A 22,032-nucleotide genomic window follows, 5' to 3' on the forward strand; every position below is an offset into this window, starting at 1 on the left:
CCCCAGATCTTCTGCTGAGGAGGGCATGAGGGAGGGAGAGAGTGGAGGGAGGGAGGGAAAAGAGGGAAGAAAGGAAAGAAGGGAGGGAGGGGAAGGAGGAAGGGGGGGATGGGGGAGGCAGGGCGGGAGAAAGGGAGAGGAGGAGGAGGATGGCAGGGTGGGAGTGAGGGAGGGTGGATGGGAGGGAAGGCAGGAGGATGGGAGAGGGAGACAGGAGAGGAGGAAAGACAGATGAGGGGGCAGGAGGAGAGGAAGAGAGGGGAAGGAGGGAGGAAGGCTGGGAGGGAGGCGGGGAGGGGGATGGAGTGGGGGAAGGGGGAGGGGAAGGATAGAGGGGGTGATGAATGAGAAAGTGAATAAATGAGGTAGGGAAGGAGGGAGTGAAAGAGCAGAAGTCTGTTCCATACATCGGGAGTCATTTGGGGTGTGGTCTGAGGGCGTCAGAGCCTGGGCCCTGGATGGTGGCTCAGGGCACATCCATCTGTCCTTCCAGTGTTGACCTTCCTTTTCCTTGGACCTACTGTCACCCTGGATCCTCTCCACCTCCTCAAACAATTCTGAATATTACCAGGAGCAGAGTGGCAGGAGGGGGAGGGGGTCTCAGGAGGGGCTTCCCAGATCCTGTGCCCAGATGACACTGGGGCAACAGCTGCAGGACGTTCTATCGTGAGGACTGGGACTGTGGATCCCATCCATCTCCTGGGGCTTTAGCGGTGTTCCTTTCCCTCCTCTCTCCACCATCGCTGTGCCAAACACTCCAGACGATACATCTGTGAAAAACCATGCCAGAGTTTCTGGGGCTGAGTCTGAGGCTGAGCATCACACAGCCTCAAATGGGTGCACCCTTTGGCCTGGGATAGGTGCTCCTCACTGTTCTCCCAGATAGGGGTACCCATCACCCTTCTCTCCAGGAGACATGCATTGGACCTCCATGTCCTCATGTTCCAACCAGGGCTGCTGGTCCCCAGACCAGACACCTGCCAGTCTGAGGGTGACCAGCTCTACCTACATAGTGTTCCCTTTGCCAGAGTCCTTCCCCGGGAGCTTCCGCATCTCTGACACATTCTCCCCATGTGCCTCTCCTACCCCTTGGACTTGCATGCATTTGGTCTGTCCCTGTGAGACCCAGTGACTTGGAGCCTGATTTGGAGCAGAGTCAGGTGAAACTTTTCTCTGGCCTTTAGTTGTGAGTGATGCTTTTGCCCTCTGTAGTGTGTCTTCCAGCTTTCTGCATTTCCCTGATTTCTGTGTGACCCCTTGTCCTGTCTGGGGTCAGGCTGTGGTGTCCTAGCAGGAACAGGGGTCTCAACCCCAAGACTGTGCCCCTCATGCCTAAAGGGACCTCTATGATTACATCTCATCTCTAATCCATCAGGGGTCTCAATATCATGTAAGGGAAATTCTATGTCAAATAAACAGAAAAAAACGAATCCCTTTGAAAATAGGTGGGCAGACACAAAGGCACATATTGTGTGATTCCAGATACAGAAACATCCAGAACAGGTAAAGGAACAGAGAGAGAGAGCAGCTTAAGGGTTGTGAGAGGCTAGGCTGGAGGAGAAATGTACAGGGAGGGCTTTGGGTTCAGGGTCTCCTTTGGGGAAGGAAGATGTCCTACAGCGATATTCTGTGGTGTGGTGGCACAGCGTTGGGAATGTGCTTAACGCTTGTGACATGCTCAAGTGAAAGCAAGTAATTTTATTTAAAACAAATAATAAACAGTACACAGAATGTGGAAAGATAAAATAACAGTTAACCATGTACCGGAGAAAAAGAATATACAAGTAGGGGATGAAACATTCCTATGGGCCGTTGGGTTCGGGGGGATAGAACAAGGGACCGTTGTACAAGGAGCAGGGCTGTGGGCTCTTAATGTGGCTCTGGGAGCCCCACAGGAGTAGGGGCAGGGGTTGGAATAGGGACAGGGACAGGAGCAGGGGCAGGGGCAGGGGCAGGCACCAGCTCCTCTGGCACAGCGTCAGGCTCTCCTTGGGCAGGTGCCTGATACCCTGCTGGCTTCTGGTCTCCTGCTGAGGTCTCTCCAAGCACCATCCCCCTGTCTGGAGCTGTGGGTGAAGTTGAGGCCAGCTCTGGCTCATCAGAGCTAGACCCAGGTAACCAGGCACCCACAGTCCAAAGACAGCCCCCTGCCCAGCTCATTTCGTTGGAGATCCTGGAATGAAGAACATGTTTGCATTCCTTTGCAGAGACAGAGCTCAGCCCAGGGCCTCCCAGATAAGCTACAGCCAGGAAGGAACCCCCACCGGGATATCTCCCCAACTGCAGTCCACCCACTGGGTGTTCTGAGCACAGTCCTTGCTCCTGGCCACAAACCAGCCTCTGGGGTCTCCTGCCTGTGGAGTCCACTACCGACCCATCCCCAGACACCCACATACACCCAGCCCCAGCCTTCTTACCCTCAGACTTGGCCTCCCTGGGCTCCAGGTCCTGGACCACAGTCTGGTGTGGTACCACCAGGGACAGTGGCCTGGGCAATGTCAGAAGCCTTCACAGGCAGTTCCCAGTCCCTGCTCCTGGAGAGCCCTTATGGTCACTCCCTGTGTCAGGGAGATGGAGCAGGTATCCACCAGCCTCCTTCCTGTTTCATCATCCCTGATGTTCTGCAAAGACAGAGAATGGTAGCCGACCCACATGCATCACAGCCCTGCCCGGCCATCCTCACTGTCCTTCTGCCCAGTCCCCCTTCTGCTCCCAGATCAGACACAGACCTGTGCATGCACAGCCCCACACCTGGGACAGGGACCCATACCTGCAGGACATAGGATAAACCCTGGGGTGGAACTCACAGCCCCCTACACCCTGTCCCACCCAGCAGCCTTGACCTGGGGTGTGAACATGACCTGCCCACCAGGCATCTGACCCTTAGTCCACCTGCTCGTGTATGGGGTGGGGCGCACCCCATGTGAGCCTTCTTTACAAACACTCACACACACAAGGTGGGGACCTGGGGCTGCATAGTCAGATCAGAACATATGGAGCTGGGGGCTGTTTTGGGGACTCATCGTGTCACCTTTCTGTACTTCCAACCAAATGACCAGAGATGACCTGATATGACATCCCTGTGAGGGAAAGTGCTTGCAGGGTGCACTTTCCTCTGCCTTCAGCCTCCACACTTTGGGATGCAATACGCAAACATGTTCTTTTGAGGATCTCTAATGAAATGAGCTGGGCACGGGGCTGTCTCTGGAATGTGGGTGCCTGGTTACCTGGGTTCCAAATTCTGTTGGGCTCTGCTGTCAGGAAATGAAGTTACTACTTCCTGGGGTCCACTTACCTGACTGCTTCCTCACACCAGAACCCCCTGAGGGTCTCTCTCCCCCAGGTTCTCGATGCTCACCCTCTACCCTATGCCCCATCCATATAGTGACACACACAGCCTACCCACAACCCCCACGAGGCCTGAGTGCAGACGGTGTCCCTGCTGTGAGAACACAAAGCTGGGTTCAGACCAGGTTTCTGCTCATGCCCAGAACTGAGACCATGGACAGACCCTGTGCTTCTCAGGGTCTCCCCAGGCTCCCATCTGTACAGTTGGGTCTTCTGGCTTCTACTTCTAGGAATGCCATCAGGGGTGGACCTCTACATATGTTCCTGCTATCACAGGAGGCTGGGACACACATGTGGCAATGCAAGGATGAGTGGGGTACTGGACGGGGCATAGAACACAGCTCAGAGGGGCCTGGATCTGCTCTGGGGTCTGGGCAAAGCCACCCGCCTCCTGCCTGTCTCCCAGCCTCCATGGGAAGGTTGCAGTGAACTGATTTCGACCTTGTCCTCTGGCAACACAGATTTCCAGGGGCTCCCATGTGCTGGGCAGTCCCCACAGTGGTTCCTGGCATTCCTGAATCCTAGTCACACATCCCTGTGGAATTCTCTCCCCTCCAGGGTGGACGGCGTGTGTGACTGACTGCACTCTAAGGAATAGAATGGACCGTGGTGATGGGATGTTGTTTCCAACCTGATGGAAGAAAGTCTGTGACTTCTCCTGGTTCCCTCTCTGTGTTTATTCTCTGTCTCTGTCTTCTCTGTGTGTCTCTGTGTCTCTCCCAGGAGTAGGACCTGAGGGCTCTGAGGGCGATGTGAGAAACCTCAGAGACCTACCTTCTCCCCATTTCCCTCTCCTGTCCTGGTTCTTGGTTCCTTCCTAAGGCCTCCTCACACTGACCAGAGCACTGACTCTGGAACCTCTTCCCAATGGGGGCCCTGAAGACCAGTGGCCCAGTGTTCTGCCATATTCTGCAAACATGGGTCCTCAGTCCCCCAAACCCCCAGGCTGTCCTCTACTCAGAAGGACCTCAAGGGAGTACAAATCATTTTCTCAGGACTGGGAGCACAGTGGGTCAGGGATGAAGATCCAAGGCCAACAGACTTTTCTACAGGCATGTGGGACCCTGGGACACCCCACTTCTATAGCCCAATTGACAGAAGAGTAAGCTGAGGCCTTTTGTGCCGTAGCTCCCTCTGGACTTGGGTGGGGGGGGGGGGGGTGGATATCTCTTCCTAATCCCAAGTAGCCCAAGATGGTGATGGACACCAGACTCCAGACCCTGTCCTCTCCCAGTGCTCTGGCAACCCCCCTGAGCCCCTTGGGGACCCCCTGACCATCAGCCTGGCCTGTCTCCCCTCCCCATGCTATGGATCTGGGTTCTTGCCAGGGGTCCTGATACCCCTCCTTCGTTGCCCAGCTTCCTCTGACCTCTTTCTTCTTTCCCATCTTGCTCCCAGTGTGTCCACTATGAGACCATAGTGTGGCTCCTGCTAGCTCAGATGTGTCCCTCTCTCTTGTAGCTACAGCCTGTCCTACCAGCTGCACTCCCCTTCCAAGTTGGACAGCAACACCCTCAGGGCCAAGAAGAACAGTCCATCATCCAGCTCGGAGGCCAGTGTGTGGCTGGACAGGCAGGAGAGGGCTCGCTCTGGGCTCAGGGTGTTTCTGGCTGGGCTCACAGGGGCTCAGGAGGGTTGACTTTCCAGTCCCTCTGCCGACCAGTCCTGTGACTGGAGCCACTTGCCTCCCCTCTCTGGGCCTTGTTCTCCACCTCTGTGCAATGCAGTGATGCTGAATGATCGCTCCCATGGCAGGAGCATGTGGGGTGCTGGTGATTGACCTAAGCTGGGAGAGCCTGGACTGCAGAGTGCAATGGGGGATGGTAGAGTGTCACCAATGATCACCCCTACCCCCAAAAGCCATCCAGCCCTTTCATGCAGCTGCCAGGCCCCTGGGAGACCACACTTCTGACACCAGGTCCCTGTGTATGGGTCTTCCTCAGCAGTGGGACAGGGTAGGGTTCCTGGGACATGGACCAGCTGGTCCCTCTGAGAGCATAAGAACAAAGAAGAATTTCCTGGGGGTCCCCCAAGGCTACGTAAGAGGGGAGGTGGCTGCCCCCAAACAGAACATTGAAATTCTGCTTCTGTTCAAACCTGAGCATTGGGCTTTGGGTTTTGTTGTTGTTTTGTTTTGCTGGGCCAATGAGACACACACTCTCTCCATGACTCCTCCTCGAATGAAGAGCTCTTGCAGGGCCTGCCCCTCCCTGGTTCCTGAAGGAGACCTGTCCTCAAAGACAAGATCATTTCAGGTCATGATCCTGGGCCAGGATGGAAGACAACCCCTCATGGCTCCTGATTCTGGAGCTGAGAGGGCCTTTCTCAAGCACAGCAATGCCCACTGAATGTGGGGACTTCAGAAAGAACACATGCCTGGCCCAGGTCCTCCCCAGGAGGGTGGCTGCCTTCCCCAGTGCCGGAGGAAGAGGGGCATCCTCTGCTTCTCTGCAGAGGGGTCCTCTGACCCATAAGCAGGCACTGGAAGGTTTCTAGTCTGCCTCTGGAAGTGCACCAGCACTGAGTGGGCCAATCACTGTCCACACACAAACACGGACAATATGCTAAGAAAGTGCCAGAAGTGATCCTCTGCAAAAGGCCTGCAGCCATGCTGGCAGCTTCAGTGCCCTCCAGCAGGCCCCTTTTCCCTGGATGAGAATCTTCCTGGAGTCTGTCCTCAGAGCTCCCTTCCTGCTGGTGTCAGGACCAAGGGTGGGACTGTGGTGTGGCTTAGCCTCCTTTCTTCTGCACACATCACTGCTCCCCAAGAAGCAGGGGCTGCTGCTCCCACATGCCCCACACAAAGCTGGTTGAAGGCACTCATTCCCTCCAAGGCCCAGCCACTCTGGCTCTGTCACATACATGGTGGCCACAGCTGCCTCTCTGGACCATGAGTCCCAGGAGAGCTCTCCTTTCCCAGGATCAGGGTTCATATTCCTGAATAGAGAAGGAAGTCCCATCTGTCCTCTGCTAGAGAAGGTGAATTCCTGGGCCGGGTGGCCCTCAGGTGCCTGAGGACATGGGGGTTTCCTGGAGAGAAGTGTGATGGGCACTCCTGTCTGAGAGAACAGTGAGAAGCACCCATCCCAGGGTGCAGGGGCATCCATCACCTAGCAGTGCTCATACTCAGACTCACCCCAGGAAACTCTGGCAGGATTTTTCATAGATGCATTTTCAGGAGTATTCAGCACAGCGGTGTTGGAGAGAGCAGAGAATGCACCAATACTAATGCCCAAGGAGATGGATGGTGGTTCAGTTGGTTAACCGGTGACTTTTGATTTTGGCTCAGAAATTGATCTCATGGTGTGGGATCAAGCTCCATATAGAGTCTGTGTTCAGTGCAATGCGGGCTCACAATTCTCTCTTTCCCCTCCTGCCTCTCCCACCACTCTCATGTCATGTGCTCTCTCCTCTAAAATAAATTAATAAAATCTTTATAAAAATGGAATCATACACAATGTACTTTTAAAAATTGTAAAATATCGCAACATTGACTTTGCCATTTTCAACATTTTCAGTATAAAGTCCAGTAGTGTTAAGTGTATTTGCACTGCTGTGAAACATATCTTGAGAATATTTCATCATGCAAATCTGAAATTCTGTATGCATTATTACATGTTTTTCATGTTGAAAGCATATTAATTAATTCATTCATTCATTTTATTATGTTCAGTTAGCTATCATACATTACAACATTAGTTTTTGATGTAGTGTTCAATGATTCATTAGTTGTTTGTAACACCAAGTGCTCATCACAACATGTTGTGCCCAAGTTTTCATGTCTGAGAGACCACCAAGGAGCCAACACCAATGCAATCACATGAGGGTTTATTCAACAAGCTTAAGCTTGGGCCCAAGCATACCCAACAAAGAGAAATAGGGCCTTGGACCCTGAACCGGATTACAATCAGAGTTTGTTTTTTTTTTTAATTTTTTTTTTTAATTTGACAGACAAAGATCACAAGTAGGCAGAGAGGCAGGCAGAGAGAGAGGAGGAAGCAGGCTCCCCGTGGAGCTGAGAGCCCGATGTGGGGCTCGATCCCAGGACCATGACCCGAGCCGAAGGCAGAGGCCTTAACCCACTGAGCCACCCAGGCGCCCCTACAATCAGAGTTTTTAAAGACAGAGTAGGAATGGACTCGGCAATAGGTAATTGGGCCATGACTGCTGGCTCGGCAGTAGGTGATTGGGCCACGACTGCTGACCCTATGTTCCTGTTTTTCCTGACATGATTTATTATAATGTTAAGCTATTCTATTCCTGATTGGTCTTTGGTATGGCATGTTGTTTTTGAAACCTTTAGTCAGCCTTCCTTGAACCCGGGGTAAATGAGTTGGGTAGGGGATGTTAAGAAGGGATGTCATGGTAAAGAAGACTGTCAGGATATTGGAGGCCTGGCATTTGTCAAGCCAAGGCTGTTTTTCCCTCTAATGAGGCACTGACATGAAGACAATTGGAAGTTTTCTGGTGGAATGACACATATCAAACATCCTTGTCAGTGAGTTTTAGGTTTAGAAGAAATTTAACTTTATTTACATTTCCTTCTGCCTCAGTCTCCTTCAGTTTTATGAAGGGGAGGGTGACATTAGGACTTAAGGAACTGAATTATTTGTCTCTGGAAGTTGGGCTATTGATAAGATACCTTCTTTGTCATAAATTACTAGGACATTTGTAGATGGGGGGAGACTCCTATCTCGAAGGATTGTGATCTCTGATTGTTTTTCTTTTAGGGCAGACGGGTGTCTGAGGAATGTCACACTTATTACCGAGGGGAGGGGGTGGAGGTGGGGTTAAGGTGCCAGCTTTTGCTTTGTCCTCAGTCAGCCTTCTGCTCCCTCATCATTTCCCCCTAAACAATTTTGACCCTTAAATCTTTAAGGTAGTTGAAGGTAGAAGGTCTCATCTTCTGTAACTTCTTCCTGCTGAACAGGGGCAGAGTTGTCCCTACCTACTTGGGTCAACACTGGTCAGTTGGGGAATGTGTAGGGGAGTTATGAAAGACAGAGGCAGCTGAGTCCAGGGGATACTGCTCAGGTGATCTTCCCAAGTGGAAAGGATCACCTGTGGATGTTATGACAGTGAAGGTGTTGAAGTCAGGTGGGGAGACATGGGAGAAAATAGCAAAACATAATTAGTATAACAAAAAGAAAATGAATGTCAAATAAGTTTTTTTGCTACTTTACAAAAAACCCTTTTCCAGTCCAGGAGTTTAAATCAATCATTAAAGGAGAGAGGGACTGTTTAAAGTGCTAACTTAAGTAGGTCAGAACCGAAGAAATATGTTGTGATAATCTGGAACATCAAGATGGCTGCACTTATGTCACTGCTAGACTCAAGGTGGGTACAGCCTTGTTTTTCTTGGCCTCCACCATGTGCCCTCCTTAATACCCATCACCCTGTTACCCTGTCCCCCTCCCTTCTGTAACCCTCAGTTTGTTTCCCAGAGTCCAGAGTCTCTCATGGTTTTTCTCCCTCTCTGATTTCTTCCCATTCAGTTTTCCCTCCCTTCCCCTACAGTCCTCCACACTTTTCCTTACATTCCACATATGAGTGAAACCATATGCTGATTGTTCTTCTCCACCTGACTTATTTCATTCAGCATAATCCCCTCCAGTTCCATCCATATCGATACAAATGGTAGGTATTCATCCTTCCTAATGGCTGAGGAATGTTCCTTTGTATATATGAACCACATCTTTATCCATTCATGTGTTGAAGGCCATTTCAGTTCCTTCCACAGTTTAGCTATTGTGGACATTGCTACTATGAACATTGTGGTACAGGTACCCCTTCTTTACACTATGTCTATATCTTTGGGGTAAAAACCCAGTAGTGAAATTGTGGGGTGGTGGGTAGTTCTATTTTTTTTTAAGGTTTTTTAAAAATTCATTTATTTGACAGACAGAGACCACAAGTAGGCAGAGAGGCAGGCAGAGAGAGAGGAGGAAGTGGGCTCCCTGCCAAGCAGAGAGCCCGATGTGGGGCTCAATCCCAGGACCCTGGAATCATGACCTGAGCCGAAGGCAGGGGCTTTAACCCACTGAGCCACTCAGGTGCCCCTGGGTATTTCTATTTTTAACATGTTGAGGAACCTCCACACTCTTTTTCAGAGTGGTTGCACCAGCTTGCTTTCCCACCAATAGTGTAGGAGGGTTCTCCTTTCTCCCCATCCTCGCCAACATCTGTCATTTCCTGACGTGTTAATTTTAGCCATTCTAACTAGTGTAAGGTGGTATCTCATTGTGGTTTTGATTTGTATTTCACTGATGGCTAGTGATGTTGAACATTTTGCCATGTGTCTGTGAGCCATTTGCATGTCTTTGGAGATATGTCTGTTCATGTCTTCTGCCCATTTCTTGATTGGATTATTTGTTTTTTGGGTGTTGAGTTTGAGAAATTCTTCATAGATCTTGGATACCAGCCCTTTATATGAAATACCGTTTCCAAGCATCTTTTCCCATTCCATGGGCTGTCTCTTTGTTTTGTTGCCTGTTTCCTTTGATGTAAAGGTTTTATCTTGATGAAGTCCCAACAGTTCATTTTTGCTTTTGTTTCCTTTGCCTTTAGTGATGTGTCTAGGAAGAAATTCCTGTGGCTAAAGTCGAAGAGGCGACTGCCTATGTTCTCCTCTAGGATTTTGATGATTCCTGTCTAATACTGAGGTCTCTCATCCCTTTTGAGTTTATCTTTGTGTGTGGTATAAGTGAATAGTTGAGTTTCAATCTTCTGCATGTGGCTGTCCAATTTTCCCAGCATCACTAATTGGAGATACTGTCTTTTTTCCATTGGATATTCATTCCTGCTTTGTCAAAAATGAGTTGACCATAGAGTTGAGGGTCATTTCTGGAGTCTCTATTCTGTTCCATTGATCTATGTGTCTGTTTTTGTGTGAATATCCTGCTGTCACAGTTTTGTAATATAGCTTGAAGTCAGGCATTGTGATGACCCCAGCTTTGGTTTTATTTTTCAACATGTCCCGGGCTTTGTGGGGTCTTTTTTGGTTCCATACACTGGGATTGTTTGTTCCAGCTCAATGAAAAGTGCCAATTGTATTTTAATAGGAGTGGAGTTGAAAGTGTAGATTTCTCTGGGAAGCGTAGACATTTTAACCATGTTTATTCTTCTGATCCATGAGCATGGAATTGTTTCCCAACTTTTTGTGTCTTCGTCCATTTCTTTCATAAGTGTTCTGTCGTTTCTAGAGTATAGATCCTTTATCTCTTTGGTTAGGTTTATTCCAAGGTATCTTACTATTTTTGGTGCTACTGTAAATGGAATTGATTCCCTAATTTTTTTTTTCTACAGTTACTTTGTTAGTGTATAGAGAACCAACTGATTTCTGTGCATTGATTTTGTATCCTGCCACATGACTGAATTGCTGTATGAGTCTAGTAATTTGGAAGTGGATTCTTTTGGGTTTTCCACATAAAGTATCATATCATCTATGAGGAGAGAGTTTGACTTCTTTGCCAATTTGAATGCCTTTTATTTATTTTTGTAGTCTGATTGCTGAGGTCAGGACTTCTAGTCCTATGCTGAACAATAATGGTGAAAGTGGGCATCCTTTTGTGTTCCTGACCTTAAGGAAAAAGCCTTACCTTTTCCCCACTGAGAATGGTATTCTCTGTGGGCTGTTCATAGATGGTTTTTATGAAACTGGGGAAGGTACCCTCTATCCCTACACTTCAAAGAGTTTTCATCAGGAAAGTGTGCTGTATTTTGTCAACTGCTTTTTCTGCATTAATTGAGATGATCCTATGGCTCTTGTCCTTTTGTTTATTAATGTGCTCTGTCATGTTGATGATTTACAAATGTGAAACCACACACATGCATCCCAGGAATAAATTCTAACTGGTCATGATGGATACTCCTTTTAATGTACTGTTGGATCCTATTGGCTAGGATCTTGTCAAGTATTTTGGCATCCATGTTCATCAGGGATATTGGTCTGCAATTCTCCTTTTTGATGGGGTCTTTGCCTGGTTTTTGGATCAAGGTAATGCTGACCTCATAGAACGAGTTTGGAAGTTTTTCCTTCTATTTCTATTTTTTGAAACAGCTTCAGAAGAATGGGTATTATTTCTTCTTTGAATGACAGTCTTGCTAGATACGGTATCCTTGGCTGCATGTTCTTCTCATTTAGTATCCTGAATATGTCTTGTTGCCCTTTCTGGCTTTCCAGGTCTCTGTGGACAGATCTGACATTATTCTGACATTCCTTCCTCAATACATAAGAAATCTCTTCCCCCTGGATGCTTTCTGGATTGCTTTCTTGCTTCTAATATTTACAAGATTTCCATTTTGAATTCTAATAGTGTATTTATAGACTATTTTGTATTTTTTATGTACACCCTCATATTATCTGTGAATGGTCACAATTATCCCCTCAATTCTTATTCTTTTTATTTCTCTTACCTTCTAACACTTGATAGATTCCCCAATGCAATGTTGACTAGAATAGCACTGTTTGAAGATTTTAATATATCTTTCTCAATATCTGATAGAAAAAGCAGATGAAACATTGGTCACAAATGTGACCAAATTGACATATATGGAACATTACCCATTAAGTACAGAATACATTGCTTTCAAGGGGTCCTAAGATATTTACCCAAGTTGATGAGTAATGTTGGACCATGAAGCAAGTATACACATTTTAAAGCCTGTAATTAACTAGGTTATATTCTTAGACCTCAGGGGAATTGAACCATAGTCATAATGAAAAGAAAACCGGGAAGTCCCTCAATGTTTGAAAATTAAATGTAACTTTGCTACATATCCTAGGGGTCAGAGAGGGAATCACAAGGGAAATTCTCAGCCTTTCCTATATCAGAGCTCGCAGACAGTGGGACTCTACCTGTCATGAGCAGTGTAATTAGCCGTGTAATTAGCTAGTTGAGCTTTAAGTCAGAGTTCTGCCTGCCCCAGCCACAGGCAGCCTTGGCCTGTGGTCCCCCACAGATGCCCTTTTTGGTGGCCCTGAGCTAAGAGGGACAACATCGCCATATGGAAATGGGAAGCTCCCCACTCCTAGTGATGATGGTGCCCCCCACCCAAGCTGCCCTTTCTGGTGGCCCTGAGCTAAGAGGGACAACATGGCCATGTGGAAATGGGAAGCTGCACAGCCCTAGTGATGATGGTGCTATTGTATTGTCCTCATCGGTCCAACAGCATGTTTTCTGAGTGAGATATGACACGATAGTAGGTTCTTGACCTTCCTTAAGGGTTGAAAATCATCTTGGGATTCATCTATTAGAAATACAATTCAACATGCATTCTTTCTTCTGGAAAAGAAATAGACCCAAATACTAATCATGGCTTCCTGAGCACCTGTCTTGAGAACCAGCACACAAGCTCTGTGTGGAATTCTCCCTCTCAATCGTCCAGACTATGATGTAGATGTTATCAGTCACATTTTCTAGATGGTTAGACAGGGGCTCAGAGATTATTCGAGTCGCAGAGGATTTTAGTGTGAGAAACCTAAGTGAGACCCCTAAACTGACTCCAAATCCCTTGTTATTCCATACATGGTACTATTTCCCTCTTATTGCTGGTCTTCTCAATCTGGAAACATCTCAAGTCTCAGGATTTTCTTGTTGTGTGTTCAACTGGAATAAATTCAGCTGGCCTTTTTACCTCTGCCCACCATGATCATTAAGAGTGAAGGAACTTTGAGTAAGATATTCAAAGATCCCGAGGAATACAGACATTATAGTATTTTTCTGATATTAAAGTTACTGAAAGAACTATCTTTTTAAAATTGATTCAGGCGGGGCGCCTGGGTGGCTCAGTGGGTTAAGCCTCTACCTTAGACTCAGCCCGCATTGGGCTCTCTGCTCAGCAGGGAGCCTGCTTCTCCTCATCTCTCTCTCTGTCTGTCTCTCTGCCTATTTGTGATCTCTCTGTCAAATAAATAAATAAAATCTTTAAAAAAAATAAAAAATAAAATAAAATAAAATTGATTCAGGCTCTGGTATGTTCAGAGTGTGCTGTAACACAAGTCTGAAATAGTATTTTAAAACACTCAGCTCAGCCTCTTCTACAAAGTAAGACAATGCTTCTAAACAGTGCTAAACTATTCCCTTACCCACAATGACTTACTTTGCAACCATTGTAACGCTTATGTGGTATGACTATGACTTACATTAGTCAAAATCTTCAGGGAAAGAACTAAGACAGTGTATCCAAGCTTTAGGGTGACTTCATGTTTAAATTAGTGTTGTGACAATGAGCTACTCTTTTTTATTCTGTAGTCCAAAGGAACATCTCCAAGATTCCGGGAGGTTCTAAAATTCTGACTTAAAATTATCTGTGTTCTTCAGAGATTTGGGCAGAAGAAAGGGAAGAGCCCAGCTTCTGTGAACAGCTCTGCTACCTGTGTTGACAAGGTATCATTTTGATTTCTTGGTAGTATTGTTAAAGGTGCTTTTGTCTCAGATTCCTCTCTTTAGTAGTAACTAGAACAATAATGGAAATTTTTGTCTTTTACCATCCATGGGCCCAGATCCTGGGCTTCCAAGGAAGCTATCCTTTGACATTTTATCAAGCTCAAAATGACTGGGCAAAAACTCAGAGCATGGGCCCTATTTCTGCCCAAGGCACATGTTATATATCTGCTTGGAGAAGAAAAAGATGACCAAAAATGTCACTGCAAACATAAAGATAAGAAAAACAAAATAATCTCTCCTGCTCCCATAAGATTAAAGTCATATTGACTTGCACATACTGTAAACATAAGAAAAAGTCTGTAACTTTCTGAAATGCTCTTCCTCATGATGATGTGTAACTCTGTATGTAAAACAATACAGAATGAATATAGGAACCTGCCCCAGATGTTCCTCCCCCAGAGCACCCCCTTCCCTGTGAAGATTGTGTCTTCCATGCAGCTGTCTTGACCTGGGTTTGACTGAAACTCTCTTCCTTTCTCTCTAAAATGTTTAAAAGAGTTTGTTCCTTTAGTGTCAACAATAACAGTATATTTTCTTTTTTAAGTAAAAATGAATGTTCCTGGTTCACACCTCCAACAGCACAGAAAGGCGGTTGTTCTTGCTCATCCTGGAGCTTCCCTGAAGAACCAAGCATGTGTCTATTTTCCAGCAGAAATGGGCTCATCCTAGAAGGATGCTAAGAAGCTCTGAGAAGCACCATCCACTCCATAGGTGAGACCACAAAGTGAAGCTCCTCCCACTTAGAGCATTACTTATTGGGTCTTAAAATTGCCTTAGAAATGTGGGAAACCATTGCATTTCCTTTCTCTCTCTCTCTCTCTTTTTTTTTTTTTAGTTTAATTTTTTATTTGACAGACAGAGATCACAAGTAGGCAGAGAGACAGGCTGAGAGAGGGAGAGGCCATCTCTCCACTGAGCAGAGAGCCTGATGCAGGGATCAATCCCATAACCCTGGGATCATGACCTGAGCTGAAGGCAGAGGCTTTAACCCACTAAGCCATCCAGGAGCCCCATGCATTTACATTTTTTTTCCCCAGACCTTTTATTTATTATGTGACAGAAAAACAGTTTGAGAAGGAACACAAGCAGGGGTAGTATGAGAGGGAGAAACAGGCATTCGCTGAGCAGGGAGCCAGATGCCGGGCTTGATATGAGTACCCTGGGATCATGACCTGAGCTAAAGGCAGACATTTAAGGACTGAACCATCCAGGCGCCCCAACCATTGCATTTCTTAAAGCCCCAGACTGGGCAGGTCTGAGAGTAGCTGACTAAGCCAGGAGGCAGGAACAGATCCTCGGGCAGTATTGGTGCGGGAAAGGAAAGGGCAGGGGTCTGAGGGTGGTCTGCAGCCAGGAGGGGTCCCCAGAAGGGGCCAGTTGACTGGGGTATGAGGGCCCTACCCATGACCCGCCCATTTCTGCCCCGCAGAGGAAGGTGTTCCATTGAGGAATCGCACCCTCCGGGAGTACCTGCAAAAGCAGGGAGGTGCGGGCATAAGGTGCTTTCGTATCTCCACCTGACAACACTTCTTCGATCTGGCTCCACGAGACCTGAAGTTTTGAACAACAGCATCTGAGTCAGTCAGGCAGCTCATCACAGGATGTCAGCATTCTGAGAAAGTAGCAGGTACATTGGGCACAATGTCACTTACATGTCAGGACTGGAGGTAAAACTTCTTTTTAACCCAAAACCTCCTGGACTTTTCTCTTTTCTCTAGTTGAGCCACAAAGTAAAACTGAAGTAGCTGTCAGCGTTCTGGATTTGGTGCAAGAGTTACTTAGTTTCCCTGCAGGTAGAACCTTGCAGGGAATACCATTTTCTCTGTTCATTTACTGCTTGCAAAATATCATCTGCACATCTGTTTCCTAGGAAATCACTTGTATCAGAGAAGGAAGATGAGATTTACTCTTAGTGTGCTTTTAGCATATGCTAAAAGTTGGATCCTTCATCTAAGAGCATTTATCCCTTTAGGTCTAGGGGATGGTTGAATGGTCACCATCTAGAGTTAAGTGGTGGCTTTTTGCGGCCAGATAGAGATATGGATGATGTCTTGTCATTGTCAAAGGTGATGTTTCATACCCATAATCATAAACATAATCATGTTTCATAATCAGTACTGATTAGTGTTTTCATCAAAAGCGTTCCAATTAAGGTAGAGGGAAAATTCAAAATGATTTAAAGTAGACTTTTACTGTTTAAAAGTAAAGCTTGGCTTTCTAGTTTGACTCAATGTATTTAGATATTCTGACCTGCTGTATTTTCTCTGTAGTTTCTTTGGTGGTGGAGTCAGAAGGAGAGTCTTTGGGAATTCTCCTGGATAGAAGCATGCTGGTGGCATCAAGGGGCTTGGCAGATTCCAGGAGCCCTGGGATGAATTCTGGAACTGCTTGCCTGATGCTGGGTGAGTCAGCTTATCCCACAGAATTTGTTTCTTCTCATAAAATTGCTGGAAGTTAATATCTATGGAAAGGCTTTTTACACAGAAACTTTCAGCCTAATGAAGAGCAACTAACAATTTACTATTCTGTAAATAATAGTTTCATAACCCTCTATTTTTAGCTATGGTATTTGTTGCACAAGGAGTCCTCGGAAGGCTGCAGTGAAAGACTCAGATCTCAGAGCATGTTCAGGTTCCACTGATGCGTGACTGACAGTTTGCCCAGGTCAGAAGGTAAGTGGAGAGAAATACAACACATTTATGAAAGCCTTGGGCAAGCATAATTTCGACAAGATGGGGGAATCCTGGAGCTTTGCAGCAGACAGGGCAGTTCCAGGTCTGGGTAGAGCTGCCAGGGGTCCTGGAGGAGAGCAGAGTGGGTTCTGCAGGAGGACCCTGGAGCCAGGGGTGGCCGTGTGTCCCCCATGTGACAGTTGTGATGGGTCAGGGCTATGAGCAGGTTCCTAGCTGAGGACAGGTGAGGCCCAGGTGGAGAGCTGGCAGGGCACCTTCTTCTGTGCCACCAACCTCAGCCAACACACATCTCTTCATCTGTCCCTGTTGCTCCAGTTCAGACTGCTCCACCTTGCCAGGCCAACACATTGGTTTGGGTTTCTTTATTTGAGTGTGCTTGAAGTTTCAAAACCTTGGCGATAAAATGACGGGTCATCAGAACATCTGTTCCTCTTGTATTTCCTGCTTTCCTTTAAGTCACTGCATGAATCATACATGCCAGTGCAAGGGGCGATCTGTGCATTTTTATTTCCTGTTTTAATTAAACAATGGGAAACAAATCTTCCGAAATATTAAAAGAATTCTTCATGGGTGTTTATGTTTTTCTCTTCAATGAACCATATTCCAATATTAGAAAATATTTTTTAAAGTAAAACGCAGGCACGGAGCTCTAACAGGGCACAGTGGCCTTTGTGAGGAGGACAAATGGAGACGGAGTATAGGTTGTTGAGTAGCTTGGGGAGTGACTTTTTGTGCTTCCAAAGAAAATCTACCCTCCCTCAGTGGGGGCAGCTGCTCACCTGGTGGCCCATCCTGGGAGATTTGGACCCTGGGATGCTTCTCTGCTCAACTTTCTCAGGTGAGCACATCATGGGGAGGACATGTGTGTGCTCACCTGGAGTCAAGGAAGGTGTCTGGTTTCAGGTTTCATGTGCAAGTGGATTCCTCTTATGGCTCATTTTCCTGATGGTCTTCAGGGTGCCATAGGGGGACGCATTGTCCTGGGCATTTTGGCTGTGCAAGAGCTCTGGTCATCTTTTCACCTAGAGGTCTGGACTAGGAAATCAGAGAGACAATAGTGAAACCATCTGAGTAGGCCTCTGTTTTCCCCTTGACGAGATGACCTGGTGACTGTGATAACTGCTCTGGAAATAGAAAGCAGGAGATAGGGCTGAGGTGCTGAAGGGGGGCTAGCAGTGGTGTGCTATTCATATAGGGGCCCAGTAGGACTTCACTAGGAAGGTGATACTTGAGTCAAGTTCCAAAGAAAGTGAGTGATAAAGCACCAAGAGCCTTCTAAATGGAAGGGAAAGTGTATACAAAGGCCCTGGGGCAGGAGCATACCAGGTATGTCCAGGAACAGCAACAAGACCCTGTGGCCACAGGAGACAGCTTAGGACATGACCTCAGGGAGGTGACAGTAGGGTGACAGAAAGCAGTTGAAGGGTCGTGACCCCATGAGACCTCTTTCATTGGGCCATCCTGGCTACAGAGTTGAGAACAGATGACACAAGGTTGAGGATCGGCAAGGAAGGTAAATGATGAAGCTTTTCTAGGAACTCAGGCAAGAGATGGGCTCCAGCATGGACCAGACATGTGGCCTTGGAAGGAGGGGTTAATGCTATTCCAGGTACCTACTGAAGATGGAGCTCAGACGGTTTGCCTATGGGTTCGATATTGGGAATGAGAGAAAGGAGGAACTGAGGTAACTCCCAGCTCTTGTGGGTTGTCCTAAGTGAGGCAAAGGAGGAAGTTTCTGGGGGAAGGAGGTAGTCCTTGTTCCACCTGCTGAGGAAGGTGCCTTTCACAGTGGATCTGCTGATGTTTGTGTCTGGGAGAACTCTGAAATTCTAACCCCTCAGCAATTTTCAAGTACAAGTCTTCACCACTTTTCTCAAAGTTCATGATAAGACACTTGGCTTTTTGGAAGGATTCATGTTATTGTTCCGGTAGCAGGAAGTAACCTGAAGAGGATTTCCTTCTTAAGAAGAAAGTCAAAAAGTGGGCATTGCATTCAGCATCTGTTTTGTGGGGAACCCCTGCAGAGGCAGTGTGTACCCTAACCAGCTCCTTCCTGGTTACTGCTCTTCACGTCCAGCTACTGGCACTTTGAATTGTGTCTGTGAGCATCTACTGTGCTTTATCTTCATTTATTTGGGGCATCTGTAAGATGTTGTGTCCTGAGGCCTAAGAAGAGCCAAAGAGAAGGAACTTTTGGTGTCTGAGCATGCTCACTCACTTTTCTGTAGAAATGAATGGTCATTCCTTTTTCCATTGACACCATTTCTGCTGTGAAAGCTTTCCTAGGAATACTGTACTTTCAAGTAGCGGGGGAGACTGTACCCCATCCTGGAGGGTTATATTTTGTCTCCATGCTGCACAGAACATTCCATGACTTGCGGATTTTATCACTCAAACATGGCACCTTTGACCACCTTCACCTGTTTCTCCCCACCATCCCTGAATCTGGAACCCACCCATCTGTTCTCATTATCTATGCATTCAGTATTTTTTTCCATGTGGAATGTCCCTGAGAGCCTCTGGTGTGTGTCTTTCTGTGTCTGAGTTACTTAGCATAAGGCTCCCAAGGTCAATGTTTCCATGTCTGGTTATTGTGAATAATGCCACTGTGAACATGGGAGTGCATCTCTCTTTTGGAGGGAGTCTTGTCTTTTCTTTTCTTTTTTTCTCTTCTCTTTTCTTTTCTCCTCTTTTCTTTTCTCTTTCTTTCCTCATCTTGTTTCTTTCTCGTCTTCCTTCCTTCCTTCCTTCCTTCCTTCCTTCCTTCCTTCCTTCCTTCTGCTCTTACAGTTTATTTGCTGGGGAAATATTTTTCCTGTCAGAGTAGATGCAGTGTGGACTTCATTGGTGACATCTTCATACTCTTTGTTAGGACTTTTCTCTGACAACTGCATTTTTGTAAATGAGTAGCTGGTTCCGTAGCTTTCAACGGGTTGAACATTTGGGCAGAACCACTTAAGTAATATTCTTTTTTAAAAGGTTTTATTTATTTATTTGACAGACAGAGGTTACAACTAGGCAGAGAGGCAGGCAGAGAGAGAGGGGGAATCAGGCTCACCGCTCACCAGAGAGTCCAATGCAGGGCTTGATCCCAGGACCCTGGGATCATGACTTGAGCTGAAGGCAGATGCTTAGCCCACTGAGCCACCCAGGTGCCCCCACTTAAGTAGTATTCTAGTCTACAGTCAGACACCAGATTGTGTCTCATTGTCTTCTTTTGTGATGTTCTCAGTTGTGATAATGGATATCTATGTTTCCTTTTCCATGGTAGGTTTATTAAAGTGAATTTATTTTTTCTAAATAATCCTTCTTTTATAATATATATTTATCTGAAACAGTATGTTTAAAAATGCATTTATTGGAAGCAAGCATTGGAATAGGACATAAATATTATTAATTTCCATTCAGAGTTAATAATTCTATCAGAGCTAAGTTGAAACATCCCTTTAATATATGAATGAATAAACTTTGCCAAAAGTACTATGATTATCAGTTTCTGAGCTGTCTGTTGTGTTCCATTGACCTGTGTGTCTGCTTTTATGCCATACTGTTTTGATGACAACAGCTTTGTAATCTAGCTTGAAATTGGAGTGTGGTGACTCCAGCTTGCTTAGTCGTTTGTTTGCTTGCTTGCCTCCTCACTTGCTTTGTTGATTGCTTGTTTTCTTTCCATAAGTGAGATTATTTATTTTTAGTTTACATTTTTATTCTAAATGTTTTTCTTTCACTTTTTTATTATGATCATATAATGTGTTATTTGTTTCAGGGGTACCAATTTGAGAATCTTCTGTTTTACACAGCACACAGTGCTCACCACAGCACATACCCTCCCCATGCTCATCACCAGCCACCCTGTTCCCCCACTGCCATCCCCTTCAGAAACCTGTTTGTTTCTGGAGATTAATTGTCTCTTTTACTTTGACTCCCTCTCTGGTTTCATCTTGCTTCCTTTTTTCCTCTCTTCCCCTATGATCCTCTGTCTTGTTTCTTAAATTCCACTTATGAATGAGATCATATGATAATTGTCCTTCTATGATTGACTTATTTCACTTTGCATAATACCACCTAGTTCCGTCCATGTCATTGCAAATGACAAGATTTCATTTTTGATGGCTGCATAGCATTCAATGCTATATATATTCATATAGATCCATTCATCTGTTGATGGATATCTGGGCTGTTTGTGTAATTTGGCTCTTGTGGACAATCCTTCTATAGACACTGGGCTGCAGATGCCCCTTTAGATCACTCCATTTGTATCTTTGGGGTAAATACCCACTAGTGCAGTTGCAGGGTTGTAGGGTAGCTCTATTTTCAACTTGAGGAACCTCCACACTGTTTTCCAGGGTGGCTTCACCAGCTTACATTCCCACCAAGAGTATAAAAGGGTTCCCCTTTCTCCACATCCTTGCCAACACCTGTAATTTCCTGACTTGTTCATTTTAGCCAGCGGACTGGTGTGAGGTGGTATCTCATTATGGATTTGATTTGTATTTTCCTAATATCGAGGGATGTTGACAATTTTTTATGTGACTATTGGCCATTTGAATGTCTTCCTTGGAGACATGTCTGTTCACGTCTTTGGCTATTTCTTGATTGGATCATTTGTTCTGTGGGTGTTGAGTTTGTTAAGTTCTTTCTAGATTTTGGATATGAACCCTTTATCTGATATGTCATTTGCAAATATCTTCTCTCATTTGGTTGGCTGTCTTTTGGTTTTGTTGACTGTTTCCTTTGCTTTGTGAACCTTGTTATGTTGAAGAAGTCCCAACAGTTCATTTTTGCTTTCATTTCCCTCATCTTTGGAGATGTGTCCAGCAAGAAGTTGCTCTGGCTGAGGTCAAAGAGGTTCCTGTCTCTGTTCTCTTCAAGGAGTTGAATGAATTCCTGTCTCACATTGAGGACTTTCATCCAATTGAAGTCTATTTCTCGTGTATGGTATAAGGAATTGGTCCAGTCTTTATTCTGCATATGGCTGTCCCATGTTCCCAGCACCATTTATTGAAGACACCCCCCCCCCAATTGGATATGATATTCTTTCCTGCTTTGAGGAAGATTAGGTGAAATGAAGAAACCATTTCTGGTTTCTCTATTCCGTTCCATTGATCTGTGCGTTTTGTGCCAGGACCATACATACTGTCTTGATATTACAGCTTTATAATAGAGTTTGAAATCTGCAATTAGGTTGCCATCAGCCTTGATTTTCTTTTTCAACACTCCTTTGGCTATTTGGGGTCTTTTCTGCTTTCACACAAATTGGGGGATTATTTATTCCAGTTCTGTGAAAAATATGAATGGTATTTTAATAGGGATTGCATTGAATCTTTGGATTGTTCTGGGTAGCATAGACATTTTCACGGTATTTTTTCTTCCAATCCATGAGTATGGAATGCTTTTCCATTTCTTTGTGTCTTCTCCATTTCTTTCATGACTATGGTATAATTTTCTGAGGACAGATCCTTTGCCTCTTTGGTTAGATGGATTCCTAAGTATCTTGTGTTTTGGGGTGAAATTATACATGGGATGGACTCCTTAATTTCTCT

The 22,032-nt window shown here is 46.0% G+C and overlaps 1 long non-coding RNA gene across 1 annotated transcript; it reads right to left on the reverse strand.

Annotated features, from left to right (window-relative positions):
- Positions 1-1,790: 1,790 nt before the first annotated feature.
- On the reverse strand, positions 1,791-3,155 carry LOC309858159. The gene is made up of 3 exons (XR_014308071.1): positions 3,067-3,155; positions 2,418-2,621; positions 1,791-2,066 (listed from the first exon to the last, which is right to left on the reverse strand). It is a non-coding gene; the product is annotated as an uncharacterized lncRNA (long non-coding RNA).
- Between the last annotated feature and the right edge of the window lie 18,877 nt (positions 3,156-22,032).

The sequence above is a fragment of the Mustela nivalis genome, assembly GCF_964662115.1.
Source record: "Mustela nivalis genome assembly, chromosome: 2".
Classification (NCBI taxonomy): Eukaryota; Metazoa; Chordata; class Mammalia; order Carnivora; family Mustelidae; genus Mustela; species Mustela nivalis.